Source organism: Trachypithecus francoisi, unplaced genomic scaffold (assembly GCF_009764315.1).
Source record: "Trachypithecus francoisi isolate TF-2019V2 unplaced genomic scaffold, Tfra_2.0 Contig01461, whole genome shotgun sequence".
NCBI classification, from domain to species: Eukaryota; Metazoa; Chordata; class Mammalia; order Primates; family Cercopithecidae; genus Trachypithecus; species Trachypithecus francoisi.
The window spans coordinates 18,631,151-18,652,893 of record NW_022681433.1 but is presented as its reverse complement, the minus strand read 5'-3'; the positions used below and the strand labels follow the sequence as shown (position 1 = coordinate 18,652,893).

The 21,743-nt window shown below is 43.5% G+C and overlaps 1 long non-coding RNA gene across 1 annotated transcript; it reads left to right on the top strand.

Annotated features, from left to right (window-relative positions):
* The first annotated feature begins 9,711 nt into the window (after positions 1-9,711).
* On the top strand, positions 9,712-18,025 carry LOC117098500. The gene is made up of 2 exons (XR_004443436.1): positions 9,712-9,826; positions 17,776-18,025. It is a non-coding gene; the product is annotated as an uncharacterized LOC117098500 (long non-coding RNA).
* Positions 18,026-21,743: the final 3,718 nt, after the last annotated feature.

The window sequence follows — 21,743 nt, the reverse complement described above, 5'->3', positions numbered from 1 at the left end:
ACTAGAGTTTGAGAACCATGCCACGGAGCTTTGACTGAATCCTCAAGTCTTCCTGACATTACTAATGACATTAATATCTCAGCAGTACTAGGACCTCTCAGCTTTTTCTGCTATGTCTATGCAAGGCAGTCCTCATATTGTACTGCAGCAAATTATAGATGATTTTTGTTTGTAGATATGCTGCCTTGCACTGATTTCACTAGAACTTCTTTCTGTTTTCAAGGTTATTTTCTAATTCATCAAGTTCAATTAAACTTCTGCCCCTTCCATTAAAGCCATATCACTGTCATGTGCCTCAGACAGAAAGACAATTCAGTGAGAAGGAAAAAACCCAATCAGACTTCTTTCTTGGCATCGTGAAGATAAGTCTTCCTGTTCCTATTTGTTACTGTCTGTAAATTGACCCAAATATTCCACAGTTGCAGCCTCAACAGTCCAGCAGTGCGTTGACTGTCCATCCATTCCCCCATCTCTGGTCTGTAGTTATGCACAGACACATACACACACACACACACACACACACGTGTGCATGTGCACGATCACACCCTTTACCTTCCTCTCTCATACTTCCACACCCTTCCACTGTCCTTCTACTATCCCAGACCAGAAATCTTCAGTGAGGAGTCCAGAGAACTACGGCAGTTGTTCTCACTTCAAACACGGAAGTGATATGGAGGGTCTCACTTTCAGGCTAGTTTTGTGGTGTTGATAGGCACAGCTTTGGCAAGCCTGTGTCAGGATAAAAACACTTCCGTAATTCCAGACCGAGGACAGTTTCTACGATACAGGTTGGTTTACATCTCACCCTACTTCTGCACTAACCTCATGATGCTGTGGTTCATAGTCCAGAAAGTTCAATAAATAAGAGCAATAAACACATTTTACATAGGAGTTTTCTTAATTCTAGGGATTGACTTGAGGCTGGGACTATGAAATAGTTGCATCTACTGACACTTCCTTTTTTTTTCTTTTTATCTTTTTTAGACAAAGTCTTGCTCTGTTTCCCTGGCTGGAGTGCAGTGGCGCAATCTTGGCTCACTGCAACCTCCTTCTCCCAGGTTCAAACGATTCTCCCGCCTCAGCTTCCTGATTAGCTGGGACTACAGGTGTGCGCCACCACATCCAGCTAGTTTTGATTTTGTTTTTGTTTGTTGTTTGTTTGTTTGTATTTTTAGTAGAGATGAGGTTTCACCTTGTTGGACAGCTGGTCTCAAACTCCTGACCTCAAATGATCTGCCCGCCTCGGCCTCCCAAAGTGCTGGAATTACAGGCACGAGCCACCATGCCCAGCCTAGGATGTCATTTTCATGAGTGCTCTTTAACCTTTCAAATTAATAAATCAATTCCATCAATTTTCTTTAGGAATATTTGACGCTAACTAAGAGAACATAGTTTCAGTGCCCAAAAATGTTTGTTATTAAACACACTCTCTTTTTTAAGTTCAAGATCCAGTTTAAGCAGCAGCAAAACCACAATAAGCTACAGAGAGGTTTTTCACCTCTGAGTGGACTTTGGGACAGAAGTGGCTACTCTTTCAGTCCAACGACCCAGTGTTTTTCAGATGTAGATGTATTTTCACTTGAGACTTTTGAGATGTCTCAAGTGAAGATCTAGTTGTTTCTGAAACACCTAAATCCAGAGGTGATGATAACTAAAGTAACTAAAAAGACTGAGGTTTTGTTCTCCTAAGCCCTAACCCAGGAGCTAAAAGCCATGAGTCGTGCCCAGTGGGCCTTGTGCCTCCTCCTGTTTGCATTCCTCACAAAGTTTGTCACAGGGATGAAGGTTTCCTCCCCATCCTCACACTCCAGAGAACTGAACACAAAAAAACCGTACCCAGAGGGTGAAAAAGCAGAGCTGCCCAGGGCTGTGGGCAGAGCCTATTTCAAACTGTTCTTATGGAAAAGTCTTCACTCTGCATGAGGTAATTGTTTCAGTCCAGGAACACTTGATAAACCTGACAGTGCTTCCCACATAGTATGCTTTCACGCTTATCCATTCTAACCAGCTTACTGTTCATGTGAAGGCAGTTTCTTCCACTTTTAGACATTTTTCCCCCTCTAGTTACTAGCTGGCTCTCAGGGACTCATTCCAGGAAGTCTGGAGAGGTTGAAGAGGTTTGGAAAAGAAAATCTGATGGCTTCAGGGTGCCTCCCTCGACCGGCGGACCTTGATGGAGTGATATGGCTTGAACAAGCAATGTTGATGACAGATGCCATTGCGAGGTAAACTGACAGTTCCATAGTCTTTTTATTTATTTACTTATTTAATGTTTTTAGAGACGGGTTCTTGCTCTGTCACCCAGGCTGGAGTGGAGTAATGTGATCATAGCTGACTGCAGCCTCATGCTCCCAGGCTCAAGCAATTCTCCTGCCTCAGCCTCCCAAGTAGCTAAGACTACAGGTACACACCACCATGCCTGGCTAATTTTTTTTTATTTTTTGTAGAGATGGGGTCTTGCTATGTTGCCCAGTCTGTTCTTGAACTCCTGGCCTCAAGCTGTCCTCCCATCTTGGCCTCCAAAAATGCTGGAATTAGAGGCATGTGCCACCATATCTGATCGATAGTCTTCATTAATAAAAAGATTAAGAACACTCGCTCTAGACTTAGGCTGCCTGGGTTCATTTCCCTTCTCTGTCACTTTCTACTTGACTGGCTTTGGGCAACTTACTTAACTTCTCTGAGCCTCCATGTGTTGGTTCGCTAACATGAGCATGCTGCAAGAACTTTCCTCATGGTGTTGGTTGAGATAAGACATATGGACGGTTTAATATAGTACTTGGCACATATCTACTTGGATGCTACTTTCCAGTAGTATTATTACCACTACTGTTGCTGCGTTGGTATTATTATTACTGCTACTTACCCAAAACCTGTCAATTGCTAATATTGCTTCCACTAGTTAGTGAGGTAAAAACCCAGATAAAAGCTTTACATACATTATCTCATGTAATATTTTCATCAGTGCTATGAGGTCTGCATTGATATTCTCCATTACATTACAAATAAGGAAATTGATACACAGAGAGGTTGAGTGGCTTGCCTAAAACCACACAGCCTTTATGTAGCTCACCATGAACACTTAGAAACAAGCAATGTCTGCTAAGAAATCCCCAGTCAAACCAGCCTGTGCATAAAAAGGTAAGAGGATGCTTCAAAGATAGCCCCAGCTCAGCTCGAGATGAGTGGCCCAGAAACACCCAGGCACTTGGGGGGCCTGCCTCGTGGGCTCTGGAAGGCAGACTCCCTGGAGACAGACAACTGGGATGCTGATGGATCTCAAAGGGCAGACCTGACCTAGGTAAGTGTAAAGAAGACCAAAGAGTTTTCTGGGAGGAGTAACTGTGATGGGATTCAAAGGAGTGAAGAGGAAGTGACTTTAGCTTATTTGAAATGGGGCACAATTGACATTTTTTAAAATGACATTTTAATTTGAACCAAGTCTCAAAAAATCCTGCAAACTATATTTATATGAATTTCAGTGTAATCACTAAAAGCTCACATTTAGGTGCTTTGTAAAATTTATAAGTGTAAGATTTTAAAAAATTTATTCATGTTTATTGAAATCCATCAAAGTGTGTGTTCCAAAAAAGAACTTAGTGATCAAAAGTCTGCAATTGTATAGACATGGATTTACCTAAATAAAAAATATTTATTTAAAAAAATCAGCTATTTTATGTGTACTTTTCAAACACAAAACATAACTTATGTACTCAGAATTTTTCATTTTAAATAAACCTGTTAGATGTACTGGGAGGAAAGGACTTTGCAAGCATTCACTTCACTGACCAGGAAGCCCAGGCCCCAGACAAGCTCTGATCTGGCAAAGTCATTAGCCAGGGAGCAGCAGACCCAGAACATGAACCTGGAGTTGTGATTCCTTGTCCAGGACTTTGTTCTCCGGCAGATTTTCCTTGACAAGGAAAAGCTTGAAAAGTAAAAGGCTTTGTCTAGTGTTTGCTTTCTAGATTTGAATAATTTTTTTCTTTTTCTTTTCTTTTTCTTTTTTTTTTTTTGATGGAGTCTCGCTCTGTCACCCTGGCTGGAGTGCAGTGGCGCAATCTTGGCTCACTGCAACCTCTGCCTCCTGGGTTCAAGCAATTTTCCTGCTTCAGCTTCCTGAGTAGCTGGGACTACAGGTGCCCGCCACCACATCCAGCCTTAAGTGTGAATACTTTGTAATTACTACTGGCTATAAGAAATCCCAGTTATAGTGAACAGTAACTATTACTATAAGGGCTAACACTCTCTGCACTCACTTTGTTCCAGGGGCCATGCTAACGACTTTACGTGTATTGACTTACTTATTCTTCACATCCACAAAGGTGCTATTTGGTAGCATTAATTCTACTTTTTAAAAGGGGAGTGTTCACACATGCAAATTGAGAGTGATTCTTATAACCCTTCTTTTGTGTCTCCTAATCCTGTGTTGTACACATCCCTGGAGCTTAACACACTTTCACTATGTCTGGGCCAAAACCACTTCAACAATTTATTGGCTTAATAATCAAGGTTGCATTTCAGAAGCCATTGCATTTCAATACAGATTGTATTCTGTTTTTGTGCCTAACGTATCAGTACAAAATTTGACAGACATAGTAGTCATTGTGATTCTTTGTCATATCTGGCAAGCTATGAAGAGGGGTAGGCAAAATTCCAGAACCTATCTCTATCCTGCCAGAGTATGTATCCCTTGCCAGACCTCACCAGTGTATCTTTCTCGCATTTTTGAGAAGGGGCAGGGAAACCTCACACGTGACAGAGTGGTGAGTTTGTGGAAATAATAATGACACAACTAGATTAATGTGTGCCAATATAGCAGTTAGATGGAAGAAATGAAATCTGGTGTTCAGATCAGTAAGATGCCACAGTTAACATTAATCACTTGTACATTTCAGAATAACTGGAAGAGAATACTTGAAGTGTTCCTAGCATAAAAAAAAGATAAATGTTTAGGTGATGGATATGTCAGGTACCATGATTTGATTATATGAATGTATAAAATTATCACCTGCACCCCTAAAATATGTATATGTATTTTTATCAATAAATAATTAAAAAATAAAATGAATGACAAAAGCTAATGACACTATTATTAAAAGTCACAGCAAACAGCACAATGTATTGAGTATTTGTTGTTCCAGGCACTGGCGTAGGTGTTTTACATAAGTGAATTCTTTTCATCTTTACAATGATGACACAGTGACATTTAGGCACTTTTATTATCTCCCTCTTACAGACGAGGAAATTAAGAATTGAAAGACTAAGTAACATGCCAAGATATCCCACCTGTTAAGTGGCAGGTCCATCCAAGCCTACAATGGCCCTCTTTACTGCTAGACACATGTGCTTTCTGGCTGTCCTCGAGGATTAACCTGGTGTTTGTCTCTGAGGCCCCACTACATGATATTCACACCAACTGCAATTGCTGGAACACATGGACCCTCAGAATTTCTTCGTTGTATTGCCTCTAAATAGAAGGCTATTTTCCACCAATATTAGGGCAAGATTCCTTGCTTCTGCTAATAAACACCTGAACACAACTTAAGTCAACTGCATTAAAGGTGGGACAGGCCAGGCGCGGTGGCTCACACCTGTAATCCCAGCACTTTGGGAGGCCAAGGTGGGCAGATCATGAGGTCAGGAGATCGAGACCATCGTGGCTAACACGGTGAAACCCCCGACTCTACTAAAAATACAAAAAATTAGACGGGTGTGGTGGCGGGCGCCTGTAGTCCCAGCTACTCGGGAGGCTGAAGCAGGAGAATGGTGTGAACCCAGGAGGCAGAGCTTACAGTGAGCCAAGATCACACCACTGCACTCCAGCCTGGGCGATAGAGCCAGAATGTCTCAAAAAAAAAAAAAAAAAAACGTGTGGGCAGAGGATGGCTCCACCTCCACTTCCACGTCACTCCCCCTCCCCTAGGCCAGTGGGGCACTGGTCCTCTTGATGTAAGATTATTTCATGAGTCTCAAACAATATTTTTTTTTCAAAGAAAGCATAGAAGATATCTGAAATTACAAAATTATAGATAATCTGAAGAAATTCTCAAAGTCAGCTAATCAGTAAAAACAGGATTTTTTTTTAACGGAAGGTGGTTCCTTAGCTCTCTTAGTTCCACTGAGTGAGAAAAGACATAGATTGGCTCTTTTCCAGTCTGCCAAGTTTGCAAGATTTTTTAAGAAGATGACCTACACTTTGTATTTGATGACAGATTTCACTGAAAGTGATGGATTTGGAGAGTCCATTTCAATAGAGCAATCAGCTGACTCATTGACCTTGAAGTCCAAGAACAATAATCCTTACAGCAAGTGACATCAGTAATGTGTGTGTGGTTTTGTGTGTCTGTACACACATTAGAGCAGACATCTAATCTATGCGTTCACATTTAGATTTTGGCAGTGAGAAACTATTGAAGATATGTAAAATCAAGCTTGTTTTTTTCTGTAAGAGATACGAAACAAAATAATGAGAATCACGCCAAACAAACACCTACTGAGGCATCCCAAAAGTGTATTTTTATATACTTTTAAAAGTACACAATTCAATAAGTAGGGAGTTTTAAAAATTTCAATGTTACTATACATATTTTGGAATATATAATGTTAGTTGGCAAATATTTAGTATAGAACTGTCTAGTTTAGATGGTAATTTATTTTAAAACCTCTATCAACTGTATTATTATTTATTATTATTTGATCACTGTGGCAATTGAGCATTTTAACTGTGACTAGTGCAACTGAGGAACTGAATTTTGAGTATTATTTAGTTTTAAGCAACTTCAATTTAAGAAGGCACACATGACTGGTAGACAGTGTAGTAGGCAGTAAAGATCTAGATATAAACGAATTTTCTCATGGAGACTAGTATAACTACAGGTCCTATTTTCAGAGCTCAGGTCCCTGCCTCATGGTCCTCCTTATTGGTCTACCAGCTTGAAATTAGTCACCACAACACAACTGAAGAAAATCCAATGTTAGAGATTTCAAACTGATTAAGCCAAAAAAAATCAGGAGTGATTATCACTTTGGGCAAGAATTATTACTTCAGAAGATTCACCACTATCCTTTGAAAATAATATGCTTTTTTTCCTTCTGCCTTTAAAATAAAAATTATTTTCAGAAAGTAACAACTCACAGAACCCCATGGAGAGTTCCTGTGACAAACACCAGGCTGTGTGGAGCTCCAGGTCTGCGTGTGCCTGTTTTCGCCTGGGTCACGGGTCTAGACTGGGATTCCGCGTCTGTGCACTGCTTGTCACAGTAGTGTGAGCCGAGGAAACGCTCGTCAAGGTGTGTAAGGTTGGGACCAGGACAGGTCCTGTCTCTCCAACAAACACACACTGAAGGGACTTCCTTCCCATATCAATCTCTCTCCAAAAGACAGTTTTAGTTGGAGCTTTTGATTTTCATTCTTCCTTTTCGAAAATTTTAAAAGGCTCCTGTCAATGTTTGCCACAAAAAGACTCCATCATCATCTCTGTCCACATTCTTGTGTTGATTAAGCCTCTGTCACCTGCAGCCAGTGTGCTAGGCAGACTCGCTTCTCATCTACCAAGCAAGTTCCTGGAGACAGCGGTGGCCTCAGGCTCAGATCAGGTGGTGGGTGACCGCTCACAGGGCAGGGCGGGGGGAGCAGAGGGAGGTTAGAATTAGAAACAGTGCCATCGGTCATGAAGCATCAGTGTCCAGGACTGGGGGGCGAGCTGGCACCAGAGAGGGAGGACCGCAATAAAAGTGGGAACAGTCAGGTTTCTACATCCAGGAGCAGTGGACATGGAAGCAGATGAAAGGGTGATGGTCACTACAAACACAGCTGCCTTCAGGCTCACTCGCCAGGTCACCTGCACTGAGGACATATTTTTGATTCTAATAAAGCACTTTTATCTTGGAAATTGTGCATGTTCTACATTTCCCTCCCTCACCCCCATGGACTTACAAAAATACAGGTTTTTGTTTTGTTTTGTTTTGTTTTTGAGATGGAGTAGGGCTCTATCACCCAGGCTGGAATGCAGTAGCGTGACCTCAGCTCAATGAAACCTCCGCTTCCCAGGTTCAAGTAATTCTCCTGCCTCAGCCTCCCAAGTAGCTGGGATTATAGATGTGCAGCACCACGCCTGGCTAATTTTTGCATGTTTTGTAGAGACGAGGTTTCACCATGTTGGCCAGGCTGGTCTCAAACTCCTGACCTCAGGCAATCTGTCCACCTTAGCCTCCCAAAGTGCCGGGATCACAGGCATGAGCCACCTCACTCGGCTCCCCATGGACTTTTGAGTGAGAGAAGTAGGAAAATGCACACCAATTTACAGTAGTCTTCCTTCTATACAATTTTTCAAAAATCACTTTTCCCAGTGAATTTAATTTGCTTTCATCTCAGCAGATGATTTCAGCACGAGATGCTCACAACATGAGCCCCAATGCCTCTAATGAAGGCAGACCGCATTAACTCCACGGTGTGATTGTGTGTGAGCTCTGAGAGGCCACTGCTCACGATAATGTTAACAACTGAATGATTATGTGAAGATTCTGTAATTAACTTTCATACAGCCTCTTAAAAAATTATTGTGACACTTAGAAATCTGATCTTTAAAAAGTTGAAGACTGAAAATATATTAAATTCTGTCCTCAATGTCAAGATTTCAATTGTGGATTAAAATCAAATTAATGTGATTTGCATGATAGACAATGCACTTTAATTTTTAATTATTTGTCAAATATCACAATTGCACTGTGTTGTAACTCTTGCTGAATTGAAAATACACAGCTTTCTAGCTCACGTAATAACAGCTTAGTTAAAAGCAAAATAGTTGTCTGAGTTTCGTGATATTTCATGTGTGGTATATACCACAAATAGTGCTTTGTAAAAAGATTGTGCATTTCTTAATGTTCAATAGATATATTGTCGTTGTTTTCAATTTACCTAAATAGGCCATTTAGAAACAGGGGATTACCTATGTCTCAAATGCAGAGTGTGAGTCAGTAAGTTTAGATCTGAGAAAAACAAAACATTGTAAATGTAACAAAATTTAATTACATTTCTACAGGATCCCGGTTACACTGATTTTTGCATAAACTAAACAATTTTAGAATGTATAAAAGTGCAAAGATGATATGGGTTGAGCCATACGTTAAGCAGCAAATACATATTTACATGTACCCAAAATAATGAATTCTGAATTTGCTTTGAGGACTTACTTTGTTTTAAGAATATTTCTACAGCAGATTTGCATTGCACTCTTTTCTTCTGGGCTGGAGAGAGCCCGTGAAGTCCGACTCCGGCAGGCGAACCTGTGGCCTGCCCATGGGCTCTGGGAGGGAGGTCACCAGGCCCCCTCCCCATCTCTCTGCCAGGCCACCGCAGCCTGTGCTAGGGATATGTGGTTTTAACCGGAGCATGGCCCAGAAAGGGTGGGTGCGGAGAAAGACCGAAGCCAGGGAGCGCACCTCTCCTGTAGGTGGGAATTTGCCGCCCCGCCCCTCCCCTCCCCCAGTGTCTGTGCTTTACAGAGCAGTCTGTACCGGGAGCTCCCTTGTGGCCCCGCCGGCTCTCCTGCATGGGACGGGTGTCAAATGAAGAAGGCCAGCACTGGGTTCCAAACAGGCCCGAGGCGAGGATGCCGCCAGCTGCCAGCACACCGCCCCCCTACACGTCACAGAGGTTTTTCTTGACCTGTGAGTTTTAGAGTCAGATTTAGAGGGGTCAGGCCACACCTCCTTCTTCCAGACAGGGACAGACTGCGAAGGATGGAGGAGGAGCGGGGCCTGAATCCCCTCTCCTGTGTCTGGGCTCAGTAATCGCTCAGCGACAGCGCGTCCTTTTCTCTCTGTGAGTTTGGGGGAGACGCACAGGCGTGGTCTGGACAAAGGCTCTCTCTCCTGTTGGTCAGGACCTACTCGCGAGTGGTGCCCCCTTTCTGAGCAGGGCTCGGGGTGTCGTCTTCCTAGCACGTCTAGGGTGGCCGCTGGGGCTGCTGAGGAGCAGGGAGGGCCCACTCAGCCCCACCTCAAAAAGACACCAACTGTCTCCTACCGAAGGGGTGCCGAGGGGAAAGGAAACAGCGCAGAGACCTGTTTCTCTCTGTTTTGAAAACTTTTGCGCAAGCTTAGGGTGGAAGCACTGGGGCTGTCCTAAGCTTGCAATCCAAAGGAAGGCTGCCAGAACTGGTCGCTCCCGTGCTACTATCCAGCTGGGACACAGCAGTGAGGCCTTTCCCCAAAAGGGACCTTGCTCCTGAGCGCAGGCTCCCCGCAGCAGGGGCTTCGGCTCCCTTTGTGTATTATGGTCTAGAATTAAGCGAGGTGAGGTGATACCGGTTGGATTTAGAGAATGGTGACCCAGGCAATTTTCTGGGACGAGGCTTTCCGGGGCATGGGTCAGCTTTACCTAGAACACATCTGCATGAGCCTGTCCCCTGGGCTTGGCAGCAACTCACAGAGCGCACGGAAAGAACCTAGATGTATACCACACCCTCCCCAGACACTGACTCAGTGCCCTCAGCTTCCCAGCCCCCAGGGTCAAGGGGCTTTCATAAGAATGCTTCCTCACCAAAGGCCAGCAGTGAGGACCTCTCCCTCTGAGGCAGAAATCTCACCCAGGACCAGTCCTCAGCTGCTCCTCTATCCCATGTGCAGACGCTGAGGTCTGGGGTTGACTGGGGACACTAGATCCACTTGGGGCCTCACTCTCTCAGGCTTCCCATAGCTATAACCCCAAACTCCTACCCTACCCCGTCACACACTTTTCTTTTTAGCCCATCCTGGATAGAAGTCACATGCTTGAGCCGGATTGCAAGAAAAATCCCCTGGGGCCAGGTTCCTATGCTAAGGCAGTCGACTGGTCCTGGGGTTGGATAGACCTGTCCAAGTCCTGGGGTGGTCACCTTCTATCTGTGTCACCTTGGGTAAGTCATTTCATATCTCCACACCTAAGTGTCCTCACCCATCAGATGCTGTGAGGGTGTCGTGGGTATACAGCAGTGTCCACTAGGGCTCATGATGTGGAACTATCTGTGTTATTGTGAGTGAAAATTCTCCTGAATGTCAGCATAAGCAAGTATCCCCTAACCTTAAAAAGTCAGCTATTATCCCCAAAAGGGTACACAAAGCCTAGAGAGCTGGAGGGAAATATCTAAAGTCAGAGATCAGAGGTACAGGGAAGCGGTGGTGCATCTCCCGCTTCCCAGCACAAGGCTTTGTCTAAGACCTTGATGGTGGTAGGGCAAGTTAGCAGCTTTCAGCAAGATTCTTTTGTCACTCTAGAGTAAAAGTACTAGTTCATGACAGACAATTCACAAAATTCGAAAAGCACAAAGAAGGACACACAAATCCATGATCCTTCTACTCACTGATAACCACTTGAAATTGCCATGTATTCTTTTCTTTCATTAATTATAACTGCTTCTCTCAAACCTGAGATTATGCCTTTAAAAATGATGACAACTAACACTTCCAGAGCCAGGCAGGGTGCTAAGTGCTTTACCAGCATTCTGTTATATAACATAATTTTTCAAACACGCTGTGTTCTCACTTTATGTACAATGAATGCATTTCTATTAGCATGACATGGTCTTCTACCACGTAATTTGAATGATTCCCTAGAACGATACAAAATGAAAATACCATTGCTTATTTAACCAATTCTCTTTTTGTCGGCAATCCAGACCGTTTCCAGTTTTACTACTGGAAACACGATTCAAGGGATAGCCCCACGTATGTTTGCCCATGCGTACGATTTTGCCCTAGAAAAATCCCAGAAGAGGAATAATTGCATCAGAATTTGAAACTGCCCTCTACTGACTCTTTACAATCATACCAGCCAAACATGTAAATGTCCTCAGTAGACTTGATTACATTCTGGTGTCCATTGCACAGATAAGGGAAAAGGCAGAACAATTTTGATGACTGTGTTGAGTGAGTAGTTTCACTTGCAGGTCATACCCCAGTGGCGGCTTTTTGGGGGCTTGGTCTGATACTAGAGGGAGAAGAGACACTGCTGAGGTAGAAAGGCTCCAAGCAGACTTGGAAGGAAGGCTGAGAACTACCTTCTCTCTCACTTCCTAGTCCATGTGGGAGCACCGTATTGGAAAACGGTTACAGACAAACTTGAATGAGATTTCTGCTTAAGGCCAGGCATGGTGGCTCATGCCTGTAATCCCAGCACTTTGGGAGGTTAAGGCAGGTGGATCACCTAAGGTAGGGAGTTCGAGACCAGCCTGACCAACATGGAGGACCCCATCTCTACTAAAAATACAAAATTAGCCAGGCATGGTGGCTCATGCCTGTAATCCCAGCTACTCAGGAGGCTGAGGCAGGAGAATTGCTTGAACCCGGGAAGCAGAGGTTGCGGTGAGCCAAGATGGCAGCATTGCACTCCAGCCTGGGCAACAAGAGGGAAACTCTGTCTCCAAATAAATAAATAAATAAAATAATAATAAAATTAAAATTGCTCCAGATCCCATGACGAGATTTTGTTCCCCTAATATGAGTTCTTCCCTCCCATTAGTATTAGACCTCACATTTTAGCTGAGTACATAACCACTCAAAATAAAAACGATGCTTCTCCACATCCCTTGTAGTTAGTGTGGCCAATGGAGCATAAGCAGAGATGGTTTCTAGAGCTACTTAGAAATGTAGTTTACTTGGAAACACACCCCATTTCCTCTTCTTTATTCTACCTGGCTGGAATGTATATGTGATATGGAGCTAGAGCAACCATCTCAGCCGTCAAATCCCCATGCTGAGAAGATCCTTCTCCCTTGAGTCAAGGATAAGTACAAGAAGCGTGCTTTACAGAGTAGACAACCATGTGAAGTGTTGCTGAGAATGGGCAGAGTGAGGCAAGTGAAAAATCAGAGGCTAACTCCCCTGAGGGAAAGGCCTCACTGACCTCCTCCCCCAGGCTGAACAATCCTGAGAGGTTCCAAACACATCAGCCCTACTACGTCAAGCCACACCCGCCCCAATTTTGAAAGGTGTGAATCACAGTTAAACTTGAACCTGGACTTGGCTCCGTACTCATCGATAACTGTTAAGTGTGGACCTAAACTACAGCCCCAAACAGGCAGGCTGGAATTCAGGGCCAAGATGTAACCAGACTCCAAAACACCATGTCAGTGAAAGACACATGCAACAGACAATGTTGCCCCTTTTGACGACCAATTCCTCAATGTCTCTTCACTATTTGGATGAGTTTCCACCTCTCAGTATAAAACCAAGGATGCCAGAATATCACTCTCCTGCTGTGGTGCTGAGAAGCAAGGATTCTGTTGAACCAGATTTGGCAGAAGTTGTGGGGGCCAGGACAGCCTCACTCAGTTTCCAGCACAGCAGGTGGACCAGCAGGGCTCGTGACACCACGGGGCTCCTGCAGCATCGGGTGCTCAGGCACAGAGTTCTGCAGAGCAAACAAGGGCATTTTTCCTGCTACCCAAACCCTGAGCCTGCCTCTCTGGCTCTTTATCTGCCTGCTCCTATTTCTTGAAGTCCCAGAATTGGGCTCTGTGATGGTTTTTATGTGTCTGTGCCACAGAATATCCAGACATCTGGTCAAACATTATTCTAGATGTTTCTGTGAGGGTATTTTTTGGTGAGGTTGACATTTAAACCAGTAGACAGAGTAAGGCAACTTTTTTCACCCATTGTGGGTGGGCCCCTGGGCGGGTCCCATCTAGTCAACTGAAGATCTGAAGAGAACAGAAAGGCTGACCCTCCCACCATCAGTACGTAGGGAGTTCCTCCTGCCTGATGTTCCTGAAAAAACACGTGTTTCTTTCCTGCCTTTGGACCTGAATTGAAACATCAGCTCTCCTGGGCCTCAAAACTGTTGGCATTGAGACTAGAACTGTACCATTGGCTCTCTTGGGTCTCCAGTGTGCCAACTACACACCTTGGGACTTCTCACCCTCCATAATTTCATGAGTCAATTCCTTAAAATAAATCTCCCCCCTCACCTTGAACTAACACATGACCAACCAGACTGGTTTCTGTTGCTTGTGACTAACTATCTTGCTTAATGGACAGAGATAGGCACCAGGAATGGTTGCTGGTATCAGGCTCTCAGGGAAACCAAAAAAGTCTGGAACTATAAGAAAAAGGCAAGTTATTAAAAAATAGGCAAAAGTCTTTGCATAAAGGATATCCAAATGGACAATAAGCATATTTTGAAAGTGTTCAACCTAGAAAAATGGAAATCAAAGTGAAATGCAAATTAAAGCCATAATGAAAAAGCACCATACACCCAACAAAACTGGTCCACTGGAAAGGATGGAAAATCCTGGTGAGAGCGTGGAGCAACCAGAATGTTCAGGTGCTGCCTGCGAGAGTGTTACAGTTTTGGAAAACTGCTTGGAATACCTACTAAAGCTGGAATACGCACATTCTGTGACCCAGGAATCCCAGCCCAAGTAATACAGCCAATACACACAAGACATGCAACAGAATGTTTATAGCAGCTCTACTCACAGTAGCCCCAAAGGGGAAGCTACCCAGATTCACACCAAGAGTACAGTGGATAAATACACCATATTTGCAGGATGGAATACTCCAGGGATTAGCAAGCTACAGCTCATTGCTTGTTTTTGTACAGCTTGAGAGTTAAGAACCATTTTTGTATCTTCAAAGTGTTGTAACTAATCTCTGAACCTCATAAAAAAGAACAAGAAGAGGAGGAGAGGAGGAGGAGGAGGAGGAGGAGGAGGAGGAAGAAAATGTGACAAAGATCACATGTGGCTTACAAAACCTAAAGTATTCATCATTTGGCCCTTTATAAAGTTTTCTGACTCCTACAATACTCTACAGCAAGCTTGTCCAGGCCGCATGAGGCCCAGGACGGCTTTGAATGCGGCCCAACACAAATTCGTCAACTTTCTTAAAACATTATGGGAATTTTTTTCCAATTTATTTTTAGCTCATCAGCTATTGTTAGTGTCAGTGTATTTTACATGTGGCCCATGACAATTCTTCTTCTTCCAGTGTGGCCCACTGGAAGCCAAAAGATTGGACACCCTGCTCTATAGCAATAAAAATAAGCAACAAACATACTGTTGAGTGAGAAAAGCTAGACACAAGAATACACACTGTATAATTATATTTATAAAAACTGCAAACCCAGGTAGAACTAGCCTGAGCTGTTGGGAATTAGGATCGTGGCTGCCCTGAGGGCAGGAGGCGGTGGCTGGAAGGGAGGTGAAGAGGTTTCCGGGGCCTTGGCACTATGCCTTTCCTTCATGTCAGTACTAGTTACACAAATGTGTTGTTTGAGAAAAACATGTACTTTCAATTTCTGTTTTCTGTATGTTCACTGGGCTTCATTAAAAGGTTCAACACAAAAAAGCACACCACCTTTTCCCACCACACTCAAAATCACTACACCGGCATAGCCTCTATGGTGGGAGGAGAAAGGAGGGGCTTCAAAACAATAAACAAACAAGAACAGGGTTAAATATCTACTGAAGTGAGGCTGTCTTAAAGAGCAAAGTGGAATCTAAATTGTCATTTCCCTGCATGTCAGGAAACGGGCGTTCAACATAGCCCAGAAATAGGTCCACACAGACAGAGTCAACTGACATTTGACAAAGGAGCAAAGGCAGTTCCATGGAGCAAAAACAGTCTTTTCAACAAATGGCGCTGGAACAACTAGACACCCACGTGCAAAAGAATGAGTCTAGATACAGAACCTCACAAAAAGTAACTCAAAGAGAATCATAGACCTAAATGTAAAACACAAAACATTCGTGGGATACCAAAGAAGAAAATCTAGGTTATCTTACACTTGGTGGTAAGCTTTTAGATACACCACCAAAAGCATAATCCATGAAAGAAAAAAATTGTTAAGTTTGGACTTTATAAAATTAAAAACTTCTGGCCAGAAGCAGTGGCTTGCACCTGTAATCTCAGCAATTTGGCAGGCTGAGGAGGCCGGATCACTTGAGGTCAGGAGTTTGAGACCAGCCTGGCTAACATGGTGAGACCCCATCTCTACTAAAAATACAAAAATTAGTCAGGTGTTGTGGTGCATGCCTGTAGTCCCACCTACTTGGGAGGCTGAGGCAGGAGAATCGCTTGAACCCAGGAGGCAGAGGCTGCAGTGAGCCGAGATCACACCACCGCACCCTAGCCTGGCTGATGGAGTGAGACCTCGTCTCAACAACAACAACAACAACAAAAATTAAAAACTTCTGTTCTGCAAGAGACACTATATGTGACTGAGAAGACAAGCCACGTGTGTCCAGAATATGCAAGGAACTATCAAAACTTAACAACAGGAAACAAACAACTCAGTTCAAAAATGGGCAAAGGACATGAACAGACATCTCACCAAAGAAGATACACAGATGGCAAATAAGCATATGAAAAGATGTTCAACATCACACCATAAGAGAATTGCAAATTAAAATAAGATACCACTACACATCTATTAGAATGGCCTTAATCCAGAACGCTGACATCGCCAAATGCTAGTGAGGATATGGGGCAACAGGAATTATCACTCACAGCTGGTAAGTATGCAAAATGGGACAACCACTTTAGAAGACAGTTTGGAAGTTTCTCGCAACGTTAAACATAATCTTAACATACGATCCAGCAATTGTGCTTCTAGATATTTACCCAATTCAGTTGAAAACCTATGTCCTTACAGAAACCTGCACACAAATATTTGTAGCAGCTTTATTAATAATTGCACTGGAATAAACTGGAAGCAACCAAGATGTTTTTCAGTAGGTGAATGACAAGCAAATGGTGGCATAATCAGACAATTAAATAGTATTCATCAATTTAAAAAATGAGCGATCAAGCCACCAAAAGACATAGTGGCTTTCTCTTTTCAGGAGGAACCTGAAAAGCATATTGCTAAGTGAAAGAAGCCCACCTGAATGATTCCAACTATAACACATTCTAGAAAAGGCAAAACTATGGAGACAGTAAAAAAGTTCAGTGGTGGCCGGGCGCGGTGGCTCACGCCTGTAATCCCAGCACTTTAGGAGGCCGAGGCGGGCAGATCACAAGGTCAGGAGATCAAGACCATCCCGGCTAACACAGTGAAACCCCGACTCTACTAAAAATACAAAAAATTTAGCTGGTCTTGGTGGCAGCGCCTGTAGTCCCAGCTACTGGGGAGGCTGAGGCAGGAGAATGGCGTGAACCCGGGAGGCGGAGCTTGCAGTGAGCCGAGATTGCGCCACTGCACTCCAGCCCGGGCGACAGCGCGAGACTCCATCTCAAAAAAAAAAAAAAAAAAAAAAAAAAAAGGTTCAGTGGTTACCAGGGGTTGGTGGGAGGGAGGAATGAGTAAGGGGAGAACGGGATTTTTAGGGCAGTGAGACTGTTCTGTATACTATGATGGTGGCTACTTGTCATTATGTGTTTGCCACAACCCATACAATGTAAAACCCCAAGAGTGAAACCTATGAAAACTCTTAACTCTGGTTAATAATAATTCGTCAATATTGGCTCCTCAATTGTAACAAACGTATCACACTCGCAAGATGTTAATCGCAGGGAGACTGTGTGGGTGCAGAGAGTGTATATGGGAATTCTTTGTACTTTCTGTGCAATTTTTCTGAAAACCTAAAATTACTCTTTTCAAAATTCTATTAAGAATTTAAAAAAAGAAGGTTGGTGAAGTGATATGGAATCTGGCCAAGCTGTCGTTTCTTGAAGCAGTACAAAACGGAGGTTCACAAAGCACAGTTAGAAGGGCAAATAAGGAAAGCAAGACCTTCTTGTTTAGAGCTCAACCAAGATTGTAACTAAAGCAGTTACCTCCATCCATTGCAGACGGGCCAAGTGGATTTCAGAGCCTTTGGTGATGCACCCAAGACCCCACAATCAGGAGGGGGCAGAGGCTGGATTTCAGTGCAGCTCTTCTTACTGCAAAGATCTGTCTCATGCACCACTCTGAACCCACCAGCTTCCACTGAGGAGGAGGCGCCCCTGGATGAGGAGATAAAAATCAGCTACTTTGATATGACTTGCACATAGCACGTGTTCCCATATTATTGTTTTACATGAATTGAAAAGAAAAAAAGAAAGTTTCATAGTAGAGCGAGCGTTTGGGAAAGAATCAATATCCCTCACTCACTATGGGGATGAAAATAGAAAGTAGAGGGCTGTAAAAGCAGACCAACTATGACTACGGGTGGTTTACATACCGTATTTACGGGAAAAGGAAGCATAGTCTAAAAATAGTCCCCCCCACGGGTGAGGTGCCTGGCAGCAAGGGCCACCCACCCCTCCTGACTGCCAGACCACAGTAGCCCATGAGTGAGGGTCCCATTGTTCAGCACTAATTTTTACTGTTAGGAGCAGACGTGGTTAAAAGGCTCATTAAGGCTGTTAGGGAATGGTCTGCTGTTTTTCTGAAAACATCCGGTACAAAGAGTGCGACTTGAGGCTGAATGTGGAGCTGGGGCCAGCAGCTCTGCAGAGTGCCTCCTCCCACCGCCACCAATGCGCCCTGGTGGTCCTGTGCGAGGAGGAGAATCGGCTCTTGGTCGCCACGCTGAGCCGGCAGGGACTGCTTTGAATGTTTGCTTTTTGCTGAACAGCAAGAGGCCGCTGTCCGGGCCTGCACGGCTCTTTGGAGAAACCCAGTGCCCCGGTGGCTTCCAGTTCTGCACTCTGCAAGCTGGCACTGGGCGGGGGCCTACCCTCTGACAACCAATTCCGGAAATGTCCGAGGCCACCGCGAAGGAGACTGTGCAGAGGCTCTGTGTTAACACAATCTGGAGGCACGTGACATTAAACTGCGTGAAGGTGGGCGAAAACCCTTGTCACTAGCTTACCAGCCTTATTCTAGGCAGTTTCCCTTGTTCCGTAAACTCTGAGTTTAGATACTGATGTGAGAAGAGTATAAGGACGCATCATGCTCCCAGGTACCCCCGACCCCATCCAGGGAGCGGTGGACGCAGCCACGAGGCCACAGGGAAGAGGCAGATGCCCTCTCCGCCTCTAAGCCTCCAGAGGATCTTGTCAGATGGTGACCACATCCTTCCCCCACTCTGAACTTTGCACTAAGCTTCTCTCTCTCATGCACATCAGTCTGGTGTTTCCAAGACCAAGTTCCAGAGGATAGCAAGGGATGAGCAATACAGGGTCTAATCTGTTTAAGTATCAATCGTAATAAACATTGCAGAACCCCTGCTACGAGTCTAGGACTTTGTCCACTTCCCCTACATTTTCAAACCTTTTGGCATAATTCACTTATCTTTCTAATGATGGTGAGGTCGTTAGCAAAAATTTACTTCATAGTGCCTGACCACTGGTTATTATCTAAGTTTTTTTAGTTCCCTTTTTCCTGTAACAGGCTTGCCAGGGAGTTGAGTTTCATTCACCTCCTAGAAGAACCACTCTTTGGCCCTCTTGATCTCCCTTCATATGTTAATTTTTCTAAGTCATTATTTTTGGCTTGTATCCTTGCGTGTCCTTACTTCTACTTTCTCTGCTTTATTTTCCTGTTCTTCTCCCCCAAGACTTTATGATAGATTGTTAGCACATTGATTTTTAGCCTTCATTCTGTTCTGATATAAACTTTAAGGCTATAATTTTTTGCCAAGCATGGTTTTAACTGTATCCCACAAGTTTTTATATATAATATTTAATAATAATGTATTTTAAACTATTTTCTAATTTCCATTATGATTTCTTTGTCCTATAGGTTCTTTAGAAAGGTACTGTTCAATTTCCAAACACAAAATAATTTTCTGGTTATCTTTTTGTTATTGATTTTTAGCTTAATTGCATTGAAGAGAAAAAAAAAATCATCTAATTTTTATCCTTTGAAAATTTTCCAGACTTGTTTAACAGCACAACATATGGTCAGCATGTCACAGCGTCCTTAAAAAGATGTGTGTTCTACAGCTCTTAAATGCGGTCTTCTACATATGTTCATTAGTTCAAGTTTGCTGATTACAGAATATTATTCATTCTGTATTCCTCTATATTAATAAATTTTTATCCATTTATCAATATCTGATAAAAGATATTAAAATATCTCACAATGATTGTGAATTTGTCTTTTTATCCTTTTTATTCCAAAACATTTTGCTTTATATATTTTGAAGCTACATTATTCTGTGTACATAAATCATAAGAATGTATCTTTCTGGAAAATTAAACCTTTTATTATTATGAATTGTCTCTCTTTATCTAGGATAATACCGATCATCATGCTTTTTATCCTAAGGAAAAGATGTCTAATATTAATAGAACAATATGAGTTTTCATTTGGTTAGGGTTTGTATGCTGCATCTTTTTAAATTCCTTTCTTTCAGCCTTTCTGTATCTTCCTTATATTTCAGTTGCTCTCATAAAAAGTATATAATCTGACAAACTTTGTATTAATGAGAGCATTTCATTTATAGTTAATGAAATTGTACATTTTAGATTATTTTTATTATTTCATTTCCATCTCTATTAGCTTAGAAATTGCACATTTTTCATATTCACCTAGTGGTTACCACGGTGATTATAATAACAGTCTAAAGGTGTGAAAGTCTGATATTAATTGGCTCATCTGCTGACTGCTGCTGTGGCCTGTTTCCTGTTCCTTTTTTGTCTAGAGCCCTAGACTGTTGAGTATGTTTAACCAGATGTCCTGGCTGGGCCAGAGCTGAGGCTCCAATTGTCCAGCAGGTGGAGTGTCTGCTTTCTTGAGGATCTATCTGTACCCGCGATTTTCTGTTGGTGAGTCTGCTCAATCTTCATCTGCGACTTGCAACCAGATACCCACAGATCACCATGATCTGATACTCATGATGCGGATGGCAGGACAGTCAGATTTCAGGAGAGAGCTCAAGGCTCCTCAGAAAAAAATGCACCACCCAGGGGAAGGGGCTGGACTAGGGTTAGAGACCGTCTCTAGGCCAAGGTTCTAGAGGGTGCTGGACCTGGACTTGTCCACGTGTGGACCTGGGGGGGTATGTGGCCTGGAAACATGTGGATCCACCTACTAGCGAGGACCTCCCAGGGTGGGTGGTTTCTCTCCCCTCTGCAGGGCATCACTGACAAACCCTCTGTGGTCAGAGGAAGACCTGACCCAGCAGTAGGGGCAATGGTAGTCCTCCTAATCCTCCGCAAAGGGCAAGTGGTACTGGCACACTGTGCAGAGGTGCCCAGAAATATTTGGGACGGCACCATGAGAACTACCAGTGCTCCTGTGATTGCTTTTATCTCAGTGGGTAATCCAGACACATGAGTGTCTGTGCAAGAAAAGGAGGCCATGATCTAAGTTGAAAAGATCCATGTGGGGATATTTTGTGTCACAGATTGTGAGAAAGGGATATGGAAATCCCCAGGCAACAACATGCTCCTCAGCTTGCTGAGACAGACCCAAGGCTATGTCCTAATCAAACCTTCCAGGAATCTCATGGAAATTTCATTTAATGCCTCTCCAGGTGCTTTTCTGAAAGCCCCCGCCTTAGGGATGTCTTGGCTGAGACATCTCTCCTGGTAATCCACAGCAACCTTGATGAAGCTCATTTCTGGAGAAGAAGAATGTCTCTCAATACCTCTGCTAAGTCCTCATTCTCCCATCCTCACTGCAGCAGTTCCTGGAATCTCACGAAGGGAAGCTGAGCCCCACTGCACACCCTCTGCAATACCTCATAGTAACTTGGAAATGTCGACTCAATTCACAGACAGCCATCGTCTGAGAAAAAACTCTAAGCTCAGGTGCTAGGAGGGCACGCTCCAGTTGTTGACAGTTGACTGTGGATGGCTTTTAAGCCTCACCCCTCTGCACTATG